This window comes from Ursus americanus, chromosome 8 (assembly GCF_024610735.1).
Source record: "Ursus americanus isolate L20-20 chromosome 8, mUrsAme1.1.p, whole genome shotgun sequence".
In the NCBI taxonomy this organism is placed as follows: Eukaryota; Metazoa; Chordata; class Mammalia; order Carnivora; family Ursidae; genus Ursus; species Ursus americanus.
The window spans coordinates 65,652,379-65,667,934 of NC_142134.1; the positions used below are offsets into that span (position 1 = coordinate 65,652,379).

General features: G+C 37.1%; 1 protein-coding gene across 8 annotated transcripts in view; it reads right to left on the reverse strand.

Moving 5' to 3' along the window:
• LOC123775788 (cytosolic beta-glucosidase) overlaps window positions 1-15,556 on the reverse strand; it is an 889,125-nt gene that overhangs the window by 223,863 nt on the left and 649,706 nt on the right. For 4 of the 8 annotated variants that reach the window (XR_015725387.1, XR_015725386.1, XR_015725385.1 and 1 more), the window contains exon 9: window positions 14,643-14,783. The gene's annotated coding sequence lies outside the window, so the exon portion shown is untranslated. Of the gene's footprint in view, window positions 1-2,614; window positions 14,784-15,556 lie in introns of those variants that run through there. The other 4 variants (XR_015725391.1, XR_015725390.1, XR_015725389.1 and 1 more) reach the window with 1 other exon arrangement.

Below are 15,556 nucleotides of genomic sequence, written 5' to 3' on the forward strand. Positions count from 1 at the left end.
ATTAATCACAGGTTTGGTTCGATTTACTAATGCTATTGTCTTTCCATTTTCTGTTAAGAAATTATTAGCAGGAAGTATCTCGGCCCGAACGCCACAATATGTTGGATCAATTTAAGAGACAATATAGATCACTGGGATTTCTTTTGTCAAACGGAGCCATTAGACTTGCATATTAAAAAAGTATATATTTCTGTTTCGAGTGTGGAAGTGATACATGGCTTACCATTATGCAAACGACCACCAAGAAGGCAAAAGGCAAGATGCAGATGAATGGCAGGGAAGGGTGATAAATGTGTTGTTGTATATGCAGCTTATATTCGACCATAGGTATCTTGTTCTGTGCTTTTTCCTCTTTTCTCTAGAAGGTAGTTTACCTTCCTTCTCAAGGTTGTCATCCACGAACTCAGAGAGACAGTCCACTTTCTACCTTTTACATAAACGCACTATCACTAAGATGCATTCCAACTCTATCTAAGCACTCATCTGAGCGCTCTTCAGTCTAGGCTCTTGATGAACACTCTGCTTGAAAGTTAAACTCAAGACACATTCCTGCTTCTTTGTCATCGTAAGATGCATTTTCCTCCAATGCCTGTTTTTCTGTGTCACATCAGGTCTGTTTTTCGGTGTCCCACTGTCTTGTGCTATACAGTGCATGGACAGAACAGCTGAGTAATTATGTCAGTGTGACTGCAATTTTACCTTTGGGGCCCTCTCGCTATGCCCGCACACAGGTGACTAAACTAGGAATGGTGACATTCCTTGCCTGTGAGGGATCGGCCATGTGACTCTATCAACTGGCAGCTGAGTCACACTGCTTAACCTTACAGCTTGGCAGTGTGAGCCTGAGAAAGGCAGGTGAAACGAGACCCTAGGCACTCTGTCCCCAAAGAGTTTGGCTCCAGACTGTGACTGGATAAACAAGATGGAGACAGTGTGAACCAGGGAAAGAAAGAGTTCTCTGGACTCCCATCCTAGCTCTCTCTAACCTCGGACCAGGCACTTAAAAGACTTTGGAGCATTCATTTTCTTATGTTTAAAATGAGGAAGTTTTTTTTTCCTCATCTCTTATATGCATATATTATCAAGACCAGTAATAATAATAGTAGCAATTAGCATCATTTAATGATTGAATGAGTGGCTTTTGTATACTCTTGGTAAACAGCCAAAAAAAATTAAATAAAACACAAAAGCACTTAGGCTGAATGCACTTAGAACAAAAGCAATTTGTACCGAAGGGAGTTGGAAAACAACAAAACAACAAATTGATCCAAAGTTACATATTTTCTGTCACTCTTTTTTCCCAAGGTTGGCAATGTAGGCATATAGTACAAGGTAGATTTATAAACTTTCATGTGCTTTTAGTATTTTTCCATGTTACAGACTTTGTTGTTGTTTTCTTATGTTTTATTGTCTTCACATTTCTAATTAACTTCCAGCTGAGTTTTTCTTCTCTTTGCTATTAGTAGCCATGGAAAGACGCTCATTTGGTTTGCTTTCAAGCAATCTCTATTGTTGGACATTGTTTGTTCTCATGAATCTCTTGTTATTGTCACCTAGGTTGTTCTAATGTGTATACTTATTTAAAACCTAGAATGCCTACTCTGGTTCAGTGAATCAGGACTGGTCAAAATAGGAAAGAAAATTATACTGGAGATTAAAATGGCCCGGTTCTTATTGCAGTTATAGATCTACTAAACATCTACTACGTGTCAGACACTGAACTTGGCACTGAGGCTGTGGTAGTCACCCTGACTGGATCCCTGCCTTCATGTAGCTTACAATTTAGTAGCAAGAGGTAGACCATGAATAAGTAAACACATAAACAAGATAAAGACATAAATTCCACAAAGGAAATAAAGCAACATCATATGTTAGGTAGTAACTCGGTGTGTAACATTCTAACTCTGGATGGAAGAAGAAGAATGTGCTAGCTATGATCAGATCTAGGGGCAAAGCATTCCAGGGACGTTTACAAGAGTTTATTTGAAACTGGGTTTTTGTTTGTTTGTTTGTTTGTTTGTTTGTTTGTTTTTTTATAGAAAGGGATATGAAATAAGTTTGGAAAGATAGTTTGGGATAAATTCTTTGAAAACTGTGAATGTCATGTTGAGGTAGTATTATGGATTGAATTGTGTCCCCTCTAACGGTGTTAAACTCCTAACAATGGAATATTATTCAGCTATCAAAAAGAACGACTTCTCAACATTTGCTGCAACATGGACGGCACTGGAGGAGATAATGCTAAGTGAAATAAGTCAAGCAGAGAAAGACAACTATCATATGATTTCTCTCATCTATGGAACATAAGAACTAGGAAGATCAGTAGGAGAAGAAAGGGATATAGAAAGGGGGGTAATCAGAAGGGGGAATGAAGCATGAGAGACTATGGACTCTGAGAAACAAACTGAGGACCTCAGAGGGGAAGGGGGTGGGGCAATGGGATAGACCGGTGATGGGTAGTAAGGAGGGCACGTATTGCATGGTGCACTGGGTGTTATACACAACTAATGAATCATCGAGCCTTACATCGGAAACCGGGGATGTACTGTATGGTGACTAACATAATATAATAAAAAAATCATTAAAAAAAATAAAGCAATTAATACCAAAAGAAAAAAAAAAAAAGAACTAGGAAGATCAGTAGGAGAAGAAAGGGATATAGAAAGGGGTGTAATCAGAAGGGGGAATGAAGCATGAGAGACTATGGACTCTGAGAAACAAACTGTGGGCTACAGAGGGGAGGTGGATGGGGGAATGGGATAGGCTGGTGATGGGTAGTAAGGAGGGCACGTATTGCATGGTGCACTGGGTGTTATACGCAACTAATGAATCATCGAACTTTACATCAAAAACCAGGGATGTACTGTATGGTGACTAACATAATAAAATTTAAAAAATATTTTAAAAAAATAATAAAATAAAATAAAATCCTAACTCCCAGTACCTATGAATGTGACCACAGTTGTGAAATCACCTTTGTAGAACGTCAAGTGAAGACAAGGTCCTTAGGGTAGGCCTTCATCCAGTATGACTGTGTCTATATAAAAAGAGGAAATTTGGACACAGATAGGGAGAACACTATGAAAAGATGAGGGCAGAGATCAGGGTGATGCGTCTGGAATGCCAGAGATTGCCAGAAACTGTCAAAAGCTAAGGGAAAGGCATGGGACAGAATTCCTTTCACAGCCTTCAGAAGGAACCAACCCTACGGACCCCGTAATCTCACTCTGCCAGCCCCCAGGACTGTGAGACCATTTATTTCTGCCGTTTAAGCCACATTGTTTGCAGTCCTTGGTTATGGCAGTTGTCGCAAACTCATGTGGGCAGTGCCTCCAGATCCATGGCTCTATGGCAGATGTCCCCATGTATCTCAGTGCATGGCGTGGCCTCAGAACATTTCTTAAAACAACCCCCAGGCAGCCAGGACAATGTCACCGGGCTCAGCAAAGTAGATGAAACTCATTGGGCTAACATATTCAAAGTTTTTTTGTGTTGTTTGATTTTTGGTAGGCAATAGGAAGCCCTTTGAAAGTTTTGAAGAGAGAAGTAAAATGAACCAGCCAACTTTTTGACCTCACTTTCCAGCTTAAGGGTTGTTTATAAGCCTACTCCATTTCTCTCCCTCTTGTAGCACTGGTTTCAGAGCGTCCTGAGTGCTGGTTTTCTGTCTGTCTCTTGCTATAAACTGGGGACCACCTGAAACCAGAAACTGTACCTGACACGTCTCTCCCAGCTCTTGTGTCTACTACGTGCTCGTTAATTATTTGTTTGGTGGTAAATTTCATTATTTTCTCACTTTTTGCTTTGAAATAATTTCACACTTGGAGAAAATTTCAAAAATAGTATTTTCATATTCTCTTCTTCCTGATTCACAAATTGTTAATATTTTGCCACATTTGCTTGAACATTTTCTTCTCTCTATTAAGCATACCATTTTTTTTTCCTGAACCACTTAAGAACAAATTGCACTCATCAAGCCTGTACTCCTGAAAACTTCAGTATATATTTCCGATGAACAAAAGCATTATCCTATGTAATCATAGTAAAGTTATGAAAGGCAGGAAATTAAACATTATTAAATGCTCTTATTTACAGCCAATATTCAAGTTTTTCCAATTGGTTCTTTACCACAACTTTTTTCTGAATCAGGATTCAATGCAAGATAATCCATTTAATTTACTCGTCATGTCTCTTTACCCTCCATTAATCTGGAACCATTTCTTATCCTTTCTTTGTCTTTCATCATATTAACATTTTTAGAGTACTGATTAGTTATACTGTAGAATATTCCTCAGTTTGGTGTGTCTAATGCTTTCTAATGGTTAGATTTAAGGTATGCATTTTTAGGCAGGAATACCACAGATGTAATAACATGTCCTTCTCAGTGCATCACATTGGGGGACACAGAATGTCAATTGATTTGTCCCATTTCACGTAAATTTAACTTTGATTTCGTGGTTGAAGTGATGACTGTTACGTGTCTCCACTCAGTTACCACTTTCCCTGTAATTAATAAATAATTTGTGGGGAGATACTTTAAGACCTTGTAAACACAATATTCCTCATGAAATTTTCACAGGCTAGTTATAGCTCCATTGTTGATTTCTGTGTGATTCCATTATTATTATGGTGATTGCACATGGTGATTTTGCTCTTTCATTTATTCTACATTTATTAGCTGACATTCTGTTTTACCTTCTCTCCAAATGTTTATTTATTCATTGGTTATCAGTATGGGCTCAGATATTCTTATTTTATTCAGTGGATTATAACACTTTAGCAACATTATTTATGTTGATGCACAAATTGTCTCAGATTTGTCTTTTGGAAACCACTTCAATCTGGCTCCTTTGTACTTTTTACACATTTTTATCATTTTTTGAGCACTTTCAATTCTTAGGCACAACAAGATATTCCAGTTTATCTTGAATTCTCTTTGCCCTTCTTTGGAATTAGTCCTTTCTCCATGGCTGTTCTCCCTATTTTCTTTCAGCAAGGAAAGATACTTAGATACCAAAAGCTGAGCACAGTGGGTTACATTCATTCTGAACATTTTAAAGGCTCTACTTTCTGGTGCCAGGTAACATTTGAAGCAGAATCCCTTTCAAATTTTCCGTATAGTCCCATGTAGATCTTCTCCCTCACTCTCATGTCCTTTATCATTCTCTAGAAAAAGATGAAGTTATCCGGAGCTTGTGACTTCTCTCCTCTCCATCTCAAAAAATTTGTCAATAACCATACCATTCACTCCCTATCTTACTTTACCTTTAGGTAGTCTTTGATCATCTCTTTTGTGTCTAGGAGAAAAATGTCTCTTCTGCTTTTGTAAGCTAATCGCACCACCTCTTGATTCTATCTCCTTCTGTCTCCTCAAGGACCCCTTCCATCTATTATTTCTCTCCCTACTTACATTTTTCCATTTCTTGTTTTTTTTCTTCTTTTTAATTTAAATTTAATTAGCCCACATATAGAACATCATTAGTTTCAGAGGTAGAGTTCAGTAGTTAATCAGTTGCATATAACACCCAGCGCTCATTACAACACATGCCCTCTTTAATGCCCATCACCCAGTTACCCCACCCACCTCCCCGCCAGCAACCCTCAGTTTCTTTCCCGTAGTTAGGAGTTAGGAGTCTGTCATGGTTTGCCTTCTTATCCACTGTATTTGCTTATAAGTTCTCAGGTCTTTTTTCTTTTTTTTTTTTAAGAGTTTATTTATTTATTTGACAGAGATAGAGACAGCCAGTGAGAGAGGGCACACAACCAGGGGGAGTGGGAGAGGAAGAAGCAGGCTCCCAGAATAGCATGGAGCCTGATGTGGGGCTCGATCCCAGGACCCTGGGATCAGGCCCTGACCCAAAGGCAGACGCTTAACAACTGAGCCACCCAGGCACCCCAGTTCTCAGGTCTTTTATATGTTAGAAAAATGTCTTATCCAATCCTACAACCCTTGGAGAAAACAGCCTAACTCTGCTTTGTTTCACTACCAAAGTGCTTCAAAAAGTTACCTACATTCTCTACCTCCATTGTCATAGTACACACACTCCTCGGAGGCTAGCAAAGATGTCAGCCCTTCAACTGAATTTGTTCTCTTGGAAGTCATCCATGATCATAAAATCACCCACTTTACCCTTCTGCAGGAGTTAATAGAAATAGAATAGAATAGAAAAAAGATAATGTATGGAAAAATTGAGAGTTGCTGTTAAAAATGAGATGTTAATAAATGATGTTTAAAATGAGAATGATAATTGGTGTTGGAAAACATGGTTTCTGTTGTTTCCTCATGCGGCAGTAAAATAAGCTATGATACTTGGAACTTATTTTTCTACAGAAGCAGAAGAATGGGTTCTTTCCTTATCATCATATTCTAAGGAGCAACTTTGTAAACTGCTAAAGCATCACATAAATGTTAGTATTTATTAATAGATAATAAAAATACATATCATTACTTTACCTTTAAAACTATAAGATATTAGCAAAGGATCAGTTTAATTATTAGAAGGTTAAAAATATACCAGTATGCTTATATCTCTTCTTACCTTTCCTGTCCATCCCCTTCATAAATTCTTCTTTCTTCTTGTACCCTTAGTTATACCACAAGGTCAGTCTTTAGCTTTTTCTGTTTTCCTTCCCATGCCCTTTTTCCTTTTTAGGCATGATATACTGTCATAGGTCCAGCCTTGCTGGAGTTAATTTTCAGTCACTATCTTGCATCCAGACTTCTTTTTTAAGCCTATGCCCTACAAGTCTCAGTGTCTGCTGGACAAACTCACCAAGGAAGTTCTGTCAGATTTGAGTCGATTCAAATTCAACCAATATTAACCTGTTTCTCTTTTCTCATACATTTTGTTACTTATTTGATAAAATTCTAAAGATTTTCTACACAGGACACTTAAGTCTTCCAAGAGTGGTATAGGCAAAGTTTCTGGAAGAGAGAAGATGGGACTTTCATTGGTCACTTCCTCATCTTCTGAATTCCATCAGATTTGCATATTTTTTAGGAGAATTATCACTTTTTATTTGATATCACAATATGAACAAAACTTATTCTGTTTGACTATTGGGGGGGTTTTATTGTGGGAAAATACACATAACACAAAATTTACCATCTTAACCATTTTTAAATGTAAACTTCAGTAGTAGTAAGTATATTCATATTGTTGTGCAAACAATATCCAAAACTTTTTCGTATTGCAAAATTGAAATTTTATACCCATTAAACAATAACTTTCCATTTCTTCATGTTAGTTTATTTGAGAGTATTAATGTCCATCTTATCAAATATTACAATTGCTAAAAAGAATATTATAGTGCTTTTTGTACAGTGGATGCTCAGGAAGATTTGAAATCACCAAAATATAATGAGCATTTTATGATCACCTAATGTATACCAGACTGTATACTAAGCAATGGGGAGAGAGGGGGACAAAACCAAAATGATACAGGTAGGGCTTCCAGGATTTCCAGATTTATAGGAATTAAAGATATGAAAAGCCAATGATTAACATATAACACAATAATAGCAATAATATACCTTGGTTGAGAAACACTGTTATAACAGAAGTTATATATCTGTACTAGGAAACGGCAGAGTATGCTTCACGAAGGAGATAAGCATTATGAAAACAGAAATCTTATATTTTTTTAACTAAAATATCCCTAGAGCTTGGAATCATTCAATAAATATTAAATGCTTATTTAAAATGATTGAAGTGACATCTGAGCTTGGTTTTGTTTTCATAATAGGAGTTCATCGATAAAATGCAATAAAGGCAAGTTTAGGAAAATAAAAACATAAAGATGTTAGGAACATAACTGCATACAAGGGTAATATGAAAGTTAGGTTTGATAATATTTATTAAGGCATGTGGAGAAGAAACAGAGTAACTATGTCAGGAAAGGAGGAGGGTAGGGTAGGAAGAAGGGAGGGAAGGTAGGAAGGAAGAAAATGGATAAGTGAAAACAGCCTCACTGATGGTCTCATTTTTTTCCTTTTCCCAAAGGAAGGAGAGGACAGAATTCTGTTTCTAAAGACCCATTCAGAAGAGTGTGTTTAGGATGTGACCAGGGGAAAAAGGATGGAGAGTGAGCTTGGGATAGGAAGGCAGAAGCAATTCAAGTCCAGAAGCTGGTGAGGAGACTCCCCAAAAGACTGTAAAAGGCATGGATTTTATGACCTGTGGGGACCTTCCTAGTCACTTTTACAACACACTGAGGCTAAATGACCTCATGTACCAAGAACTACATGGGCTACCATGTCCAAGGGAGGCTCAGAAGCAAGATGTCCCCCATATTTAAGAAACTCAGGGGAATTAATCAATGCTCATTTTAGCAAAGATCAATATGGACCAAAGTTGAGGGTTCTTTTTGAGTTTTCATGTATAAGACCCCTGCTCCTGAACACAACTTTTTTTTTTTTTAAAGATTTTATTTGTTTATTTGACAGAGAGAGAGACAGCCAGAGAGAGAGGGAACACAAGCAGGGGGAGTGGGAGAGGAAGAAGCAGGCTCCTAGCGGAGAATCCTGATGTGGGGCTCGATCCTGTAACGCCAAGATCATGCCCTGAGCCGAAGGCAGATGCCCAACTACTGAGCCACTCAGGTGCCCCCTGAACACAACTTCTGCATTGTGCTGGGTGGCACAGAGAAAACCCTAAGTGGTTCAAAATAAATTTCCATGCAGCATGGATAGATAGGTGCTTAGAGTAGATTAGTTAGTTTGGATAAATAAAAGGTACACGATACATATTTTCACCCTGTAAGGTAGGATTAAATGCAAAACAAAACAATTGTCTAGAGAAAGGATACTGACATAAGGCATAATAGTCTATGCTTTCAAGCTATTATCAGGGTTAAACATCATGTTATTAAAGGAATTTACAAATAAGATTAAAAGAATAAAAGGAGAACTGGAAAAAAATGTCCAAAGAAGGTAGAGCTAAGTGGGGTGGAAGCGAAGAATGTAAAAAAGGTAAATAGGATGGTGTGATGCTTAATTTTGTATGTCAACTTGACTGGCCACAGGATACCCAGATTAAATATTATTCCTGGGTGTGTTGTGAGGGTGTTTCTGAATGAGATTAATATCTGAATTGGTAGACCGAGTAAATCAGATTGGGGGTGGACATCATCCAATCCATTCAGGGGTTGAATAGAATAAAAGGTGATGGAAGGAGGAATTTGCCTGTTTTTGCCTGCCTCAAGTTAAGCTGGGGCATTCCATCTCATCTTCTCCTACCCTCGGACAGACATCATTGGCTCCCCTGGTTTTCAAGCCTTTGAACTCAGACTGACTTACGCCACTGGCTTTCCTGGGTCTCCAGTTTGCAGCTGGCAGATAATGGAACTTCTTAGCCTCTATAATCACATAAGCCAATTCCTCAAAATCTCTCAGATAGATAGATAGATAGATAGATAGATATAAATATATGGATATATATGCATACATATATACAGAAATATATACATATGAATGTATATATATATACATTTGTGTGTGTATCTATCCTAATATATGTATGTAAATATATATATAATATTTGTGTGTGTATATATATCCTAATAACATATTGAGTTCTGTTTCTCTGAAGAACCCTGACTAATACAGATGGTCTCTCTGAAGGTGTGCTCCACAGACAAGCCTTTCTCCACTTCCTCAGTTTGCCCCAGGCCACGCTGTCAAGCTTCCTGGCACTGGAGTGCTTTCAGTACCAGAGAGCCTGGGGTTGGACTACTTAATGCCTTTTCTTCACTTTTAGGTTAAACACCTTAAATATCTTTAGTACCATTTTAGTCATAATAAGAAGATCATTTCCACAGGGGAGTGTCATGAGGCCTAATTAGTACCTGTAGAGAACTCTGTGATCTTACAAGGTAAGGAATGCAAAGCACTATTCAACCTGAGAACCAAGAATGGACGAAGAGATTGCTTGATTTATTAGAGCTCCAGTCGTCTAACACACTGGAAGGAAATGTGCCTCTCTCCACAGGGACGCTTCCCAAGGGCAGGATTTTATAGTCAACATTTCCCCATTGGAATAGTACCTTTTCATTTCAGCAATGTGTGACGCAGCTGTTGCTGTAGAAAACAGGGATGCATAAGAACTGGGTTCTAATCCAAATTCATCTGCCAATACCTAGCCTTGCAAAAAAACCATTGATCAACTCACAGCTTTCCATGTCGTTTATTCATCAATAATTTGAGTCTATTGATCTAGATGACATCTAAAGTCCATTTCAAGTTCAGCATATTCATGGTTGAAATTCCTGGTTTTACATTGGACAAATTCAGTTCAATCAGTATCTACTGAGTAGGTTCTGGGTGGCAGCCATAGTGGTAGTTTCTAGGCAAAATCTGCCTCTTTGCACAACTTCAAAGGCACTATCCATATAACAAATAGTGCTAATCCTCACCCTCTTTGCACAACTTCAAAGGCACTATCCATATAACAAATAGTGCAATCCACACCAATAGTAGTGTGCAATACTATGGCCCTGGAGACTCAATAATGAAGCAAAGTCACTGAACAGGGAATGGAGAGATGAATTCAGTTGCACTGGTATGGAGTAATCTAAAGCTTTTCCAATGAGGATGTCTGCACTGGATTTTGAAAGATGAATAAACGTTTGCTGGTAGGCAAAGTGGATTAGGGAGGGGTTTGGGGGAAGCATTCTGGTGAGAAAGAAAAAAAACGTACAAAAGCATGGAACATAGGTGAAGATTTGCTAGATTATAAACTTCAAGGGGGCACCAAGGTTATGATCCAATACACTCTTATGTGATGATGTGTTTCACTATATAAATATGTTTTTTTTCTATTTTCCCAAGCCCCCAAAAGCTGAGATTATTTCTTATTTGCAGTCAAGATTTGTTCAAAATCTCTATATAACAAGATTCGAAGAAGATGACCGAAGCTATAGAGAATCAAGCACAAACAATGCAAGCTAAAGGCTGCTTTGCATTTTTTGACCTGTTTAAGTAAGAAAAAAGAATACAGGATTCCCATGAAGGCATATAACCTCAGAACTGTGAGTTAGCTATGGGGAATTCACAGCGTCTATGCCTTGCTTCTTCCAGAACTTGTCACAAAGAAGTGCAAATAAGGAGACCGGAGAAGCCAGCCAAGTCCTCTCTAAAATTATCCCTGTCATCAGAAACAATTAATACTATGTACAGCACAGTATTGTCCTAGGAATAGGAGCCAAAGGAGTTTAGGGAGATTTGCAGATCATATAATTTTGTAACTGGAGTTTATGGTTGGCACTGGTTGGTGTGTCAAAGCTTAATTGGTGGGAGGATTCCAGGGGGTCCAAAAGAGCTATTCAAGGGGTTCAAACAACATTACTAGAGGAAGGAGATGGTTTATATGTATCTCATATTCTTGGGAAACTTGTATGTTTCATTTCTATCTGGAACTGATCAAGTTTCGCTGACTTAGTGTAACCCTGCATGTGCATGTGTGTATGTGTATGTGTGTCCCTGCATGACTGTGAATGTGTGTGAATTTGTTCCCCTCTCTGCACAATATTCTGTGGGTGCTGAGTAAATGTCAAAACATCACACCCGGCCAACCTTTTCTGGTTGAACTAATGGAACCTCAAATGAATTTACTTATCCTCCTTTGCACTTATAAACCTTGAGCTCAGTCACACCTGACTTTCTTTATACATTTTAACAAAAGCAAAGTCACATTGCAAAGCAAAAGGCTAATGTAAGCAGAGAATGAAAAAGAAAAAAAAAAACATTTAAAAAGAAAATGTAGTAATCTGATAGACTAAACCATAATTTTATCCAACTAATATTAGATTATTTCTACTTATTTAGCACATTCTTCTGTGTAATCGAGCAGGGAGAGTTCCACTTTCTCTATTACTGATTTTCAGTCTAAATGAGACATCATGAATGTTTTTTGAAGTAGAGTTAGTGTAGTCTTTTTAAAGTGGGAATAAACATGTTTCATCCTTTTGTCATGGAAAAGTATGAGCTTCATTTTTTTGTTGTTTTATTTTTACATTTGAGGAAAAGGAGGTTTCAGAAGGAAATCAAATTCATTAATAAATCTATCTCCTGGATCCTGGTTGACATTCAGTTTAATAAAAGCTAAGAGTGTGGTTTTCAAGCTCATGAAGAAAGAGCAGAGAAATCAGTATTTGTATTTTTTGGTAGTCATTAAAATTTGAAGCTTCTACAAGTCAGGCTAATTTTGAGATCTGTGCAACTCTGGAAGCTAAGTGAGAATTTCATAAATAATCAGAAGTAGAAAACTCATACGGAAATAAGGAAAGTGTTTTCCAAGCAGAATAAAGGTTTTCAGCAGCGTACGTGCCTGCAGAGTTAGCTCAGCTCATCAGGTTGAAATTCTAGGTAAAGCAACACAAAAATATAGAGCTCATGTTTAGATGGGACACAGAGATTCAAGGAAATCTCCTTGTATTCTAAGAAAACTACAAACAAACATCACCTGCTTCCCCAGATAACTATTCTATACCAGATTCCCTAATGGTCAAAAGAGGTCATGTTGTAAATCTACTCTGAAAGACAGACTGAATCTGGGCATTGACATCAGGATTTGCAGGGAGGAGAGAGTGCCACCTACTGAATCACCACCTTTTAGATGTTTCTTTCAGCACTTTGATTTTCCTTGGAGTTCTACCAACCCTAGAGCGTGACCTTGCTTAGAAACAAAATCTGACCTCATTACAATGCAAGCTTAGCTTTCTGCAGGCACATTACAAAATCAGCCAGAACCCCTCATCTGCAGATTTTCCCCCAAATAGTGCAACACTAAGGGAGAGCCACAAGAAAGACAAGCAAAGGGGCTAAGGAGAACCAAAACAGCAAGAACAGCTGCAAAAGGGGATCAGGCATCTGTGTAATGATATGTTTAGTCACTAAACACAACTATTTTATCTTAAGATAGACTCAAAACCCACTACACATGTTTATGTAAAGTCTTCTTATTCTCAGTCTGCGGAAAGTGCCTGACTAAATGTTTTGTTGGATTGAACTTAATTGTTGACATCTGGAATTGGTTAATTTTAATATTAACCAAAGCATTTGACTAAATAAAATGACATGGGAGAAAGGTATACTCTGAACATTTATTCTGTGATGTTAACGTAGTTAACTCGTACAGTTCAATAGAAAACCTACTGAATTTATTAAATAATTTATAGATAGATAATAATTGTGTACAATATTGATTTTTAACTTAATCTTAAATATTATACTGTATTTTCTCAGTCACACAGGCAAGAGGTCCCATCCGTATAAAAATCTGTATGACAAAGATTCAAATACATCTATCAGGGCAATGGCTCATGGTTGGGCATATTCACTTATTATTAACCATGAGAACATGAAAAAAGAGGAAATGTAAAAATAACCATATGTGTTTTACCATCTCATGCACTTTGGAGTTCCCCATCATCCATTGGAACATCTAACTTACCTCTTATATGTGCCTCATCTTTCATCCACCTCAGGTTGACTAAAAGGAAATATTTTGGAAACCATATTTCCTAAAGAATAGTACAACTAAATATAAAAATTTTAAGTCTAAAGATAGATTTGCATATTAATGTAAAGGAGGGTGTGTTTAGATACAGTTCCTTGTTTTGTGGCAGATACCATTGGTGTCCATAAAAGCATAAGGAATTCAAATAAATTATGTAGGTTGGCCTTGAGAGATTCAGAAGCATCAGCCAGCCTTGAGCTAGACTGAAAAGAAACACTTTAACAGAGCATCTTAACCCAATTAAATAGCTATCCCCAGGCATCTTGCTGTAGTAAGTAATTGAAACCAATGACAAATGTTCTGCTTTCATAAAGGGCATAGTGTTAGGAAAACTTAAACATGTTTCAGTTGTTATTGCTTTTTCCTTTTTCTTTTCTTTTTCTTTTTTTTTTTTTTTTTTTGAGTAAAATGCTTGATAGGAATACTAGACAGGAAGTAGTCGAAAAACAAAACAAAATAAAACAAACAAACAAACAAAAACAAGCATAAGGTTATGTCAGAAAGACATAGAAGACAACCTGAAAGAGCTCCCAATGGTCAAGCTAAAATAATTTGAATAAAATAAGTAACAATGAATTATAATCCACAGTGTAAAATAAATATATGTCCACACTGATATAAATGAATGATTGAATAAATAAATGAATGAAAATTAACGAATTTTCCTCACAGAGTATTGATACAAAATGTAGATTGGACTTAGTAACTCACTTCCAATGAGTAGAGTGTAGAAAGCAAAAATGGTAACTTTACATTAGAAAATCCTGGCAAGTACCACTTACAATCAAAATCAACATGAACAATGATACCATGTTGATATCATGTACCCCCTGGTATGAGGTGATAAGAAGTGTGCTTCACTTCTGTAATATTCCTTCCCAAAACCCATAACACCATTCTAAACATGAGAATATATGCGACAAATCACATTTTAGGAATGTTCTACAAAATACCTGGCTCTTACTCCTCAAAACTATCAAGGTCATGAAAAACTAGGAAAGACTGAGAAAATGTCACAGACCAGATGAAACCAGGAGACATGGCAGCTAAATACAATGTAGTATTCTGGTTGGGTCCTAGGACAGAAGCAAAAGAATAGTATAAAAACAGGAGAAACTTAAATACCTTTTGGAGTTTAGCCTTCGGCTCAGGGCGTGATCATGGAATCCTGGGATCGAGCCCCTCATCAGGCTTCCTGCTCCACGGGAAGCTTGCTTCTCTCTCTCACACTCCACTTGCTTGTGTTCCCTCTCTCGCTGTCTCTCTCTGTTGAATAAATAAATAAAATCTTTAAAAATAAAAAAAAGAAAGGAAAAAAAAAGAGTAATACACCAATACTGGTTTCTTAGTTTTGACAAATATACAATGATAATGTAAAATGAAAACATTAGGAGAAACTGAAACTGGATAAGTAGTATAAAGTATAATTTAAACTATCTTTGGAACTTTTTTGTATTATCTAAAATTATTTCAAAATAAAAAAGTATATTCAAAATATTCGAAGAAAACATTCTTGTGAAAAAGTTTTTTGAGTCTCTGGATCCTAAGATACATAATTCTTGTGGCTGTTCGGTACTTTTAAAAGTATTTGTTGGATTTCATTGCTATGCATCCTCTTTGTACACAGATAACATAAAGAATTGAAGTAGGTATTATCTGGATAAGAGATGATGTTGATTGAAAGTGGTGAAAAATGGTTCACTTCTGGATATATTTTGAAGATAAAATCAGCAGGTTTGTGGAAGTAGTAGAAGGTATGGAGGAAACTGCTCATTCAAGGGTTCCTCCATGGTTTTGAGCCTGAGAACCTGGAAGAATGGTATGACCATTAATTGAGATGAGAAAGAGTTCAAGAGGAGCAGTTTTCTGAGGAGGAAACAGGGATCATGACGTAGATTTGGACATATTATCTTAGTATATTAGGCTTAAGATACCTATTTAAGCAATATATTGAACACTTTAAGTATATATTTTACAGGAGAAATCCAAGCTAGGGATATAAACTTGGGAGTCATTAACATATAGATAAGAACAAATGA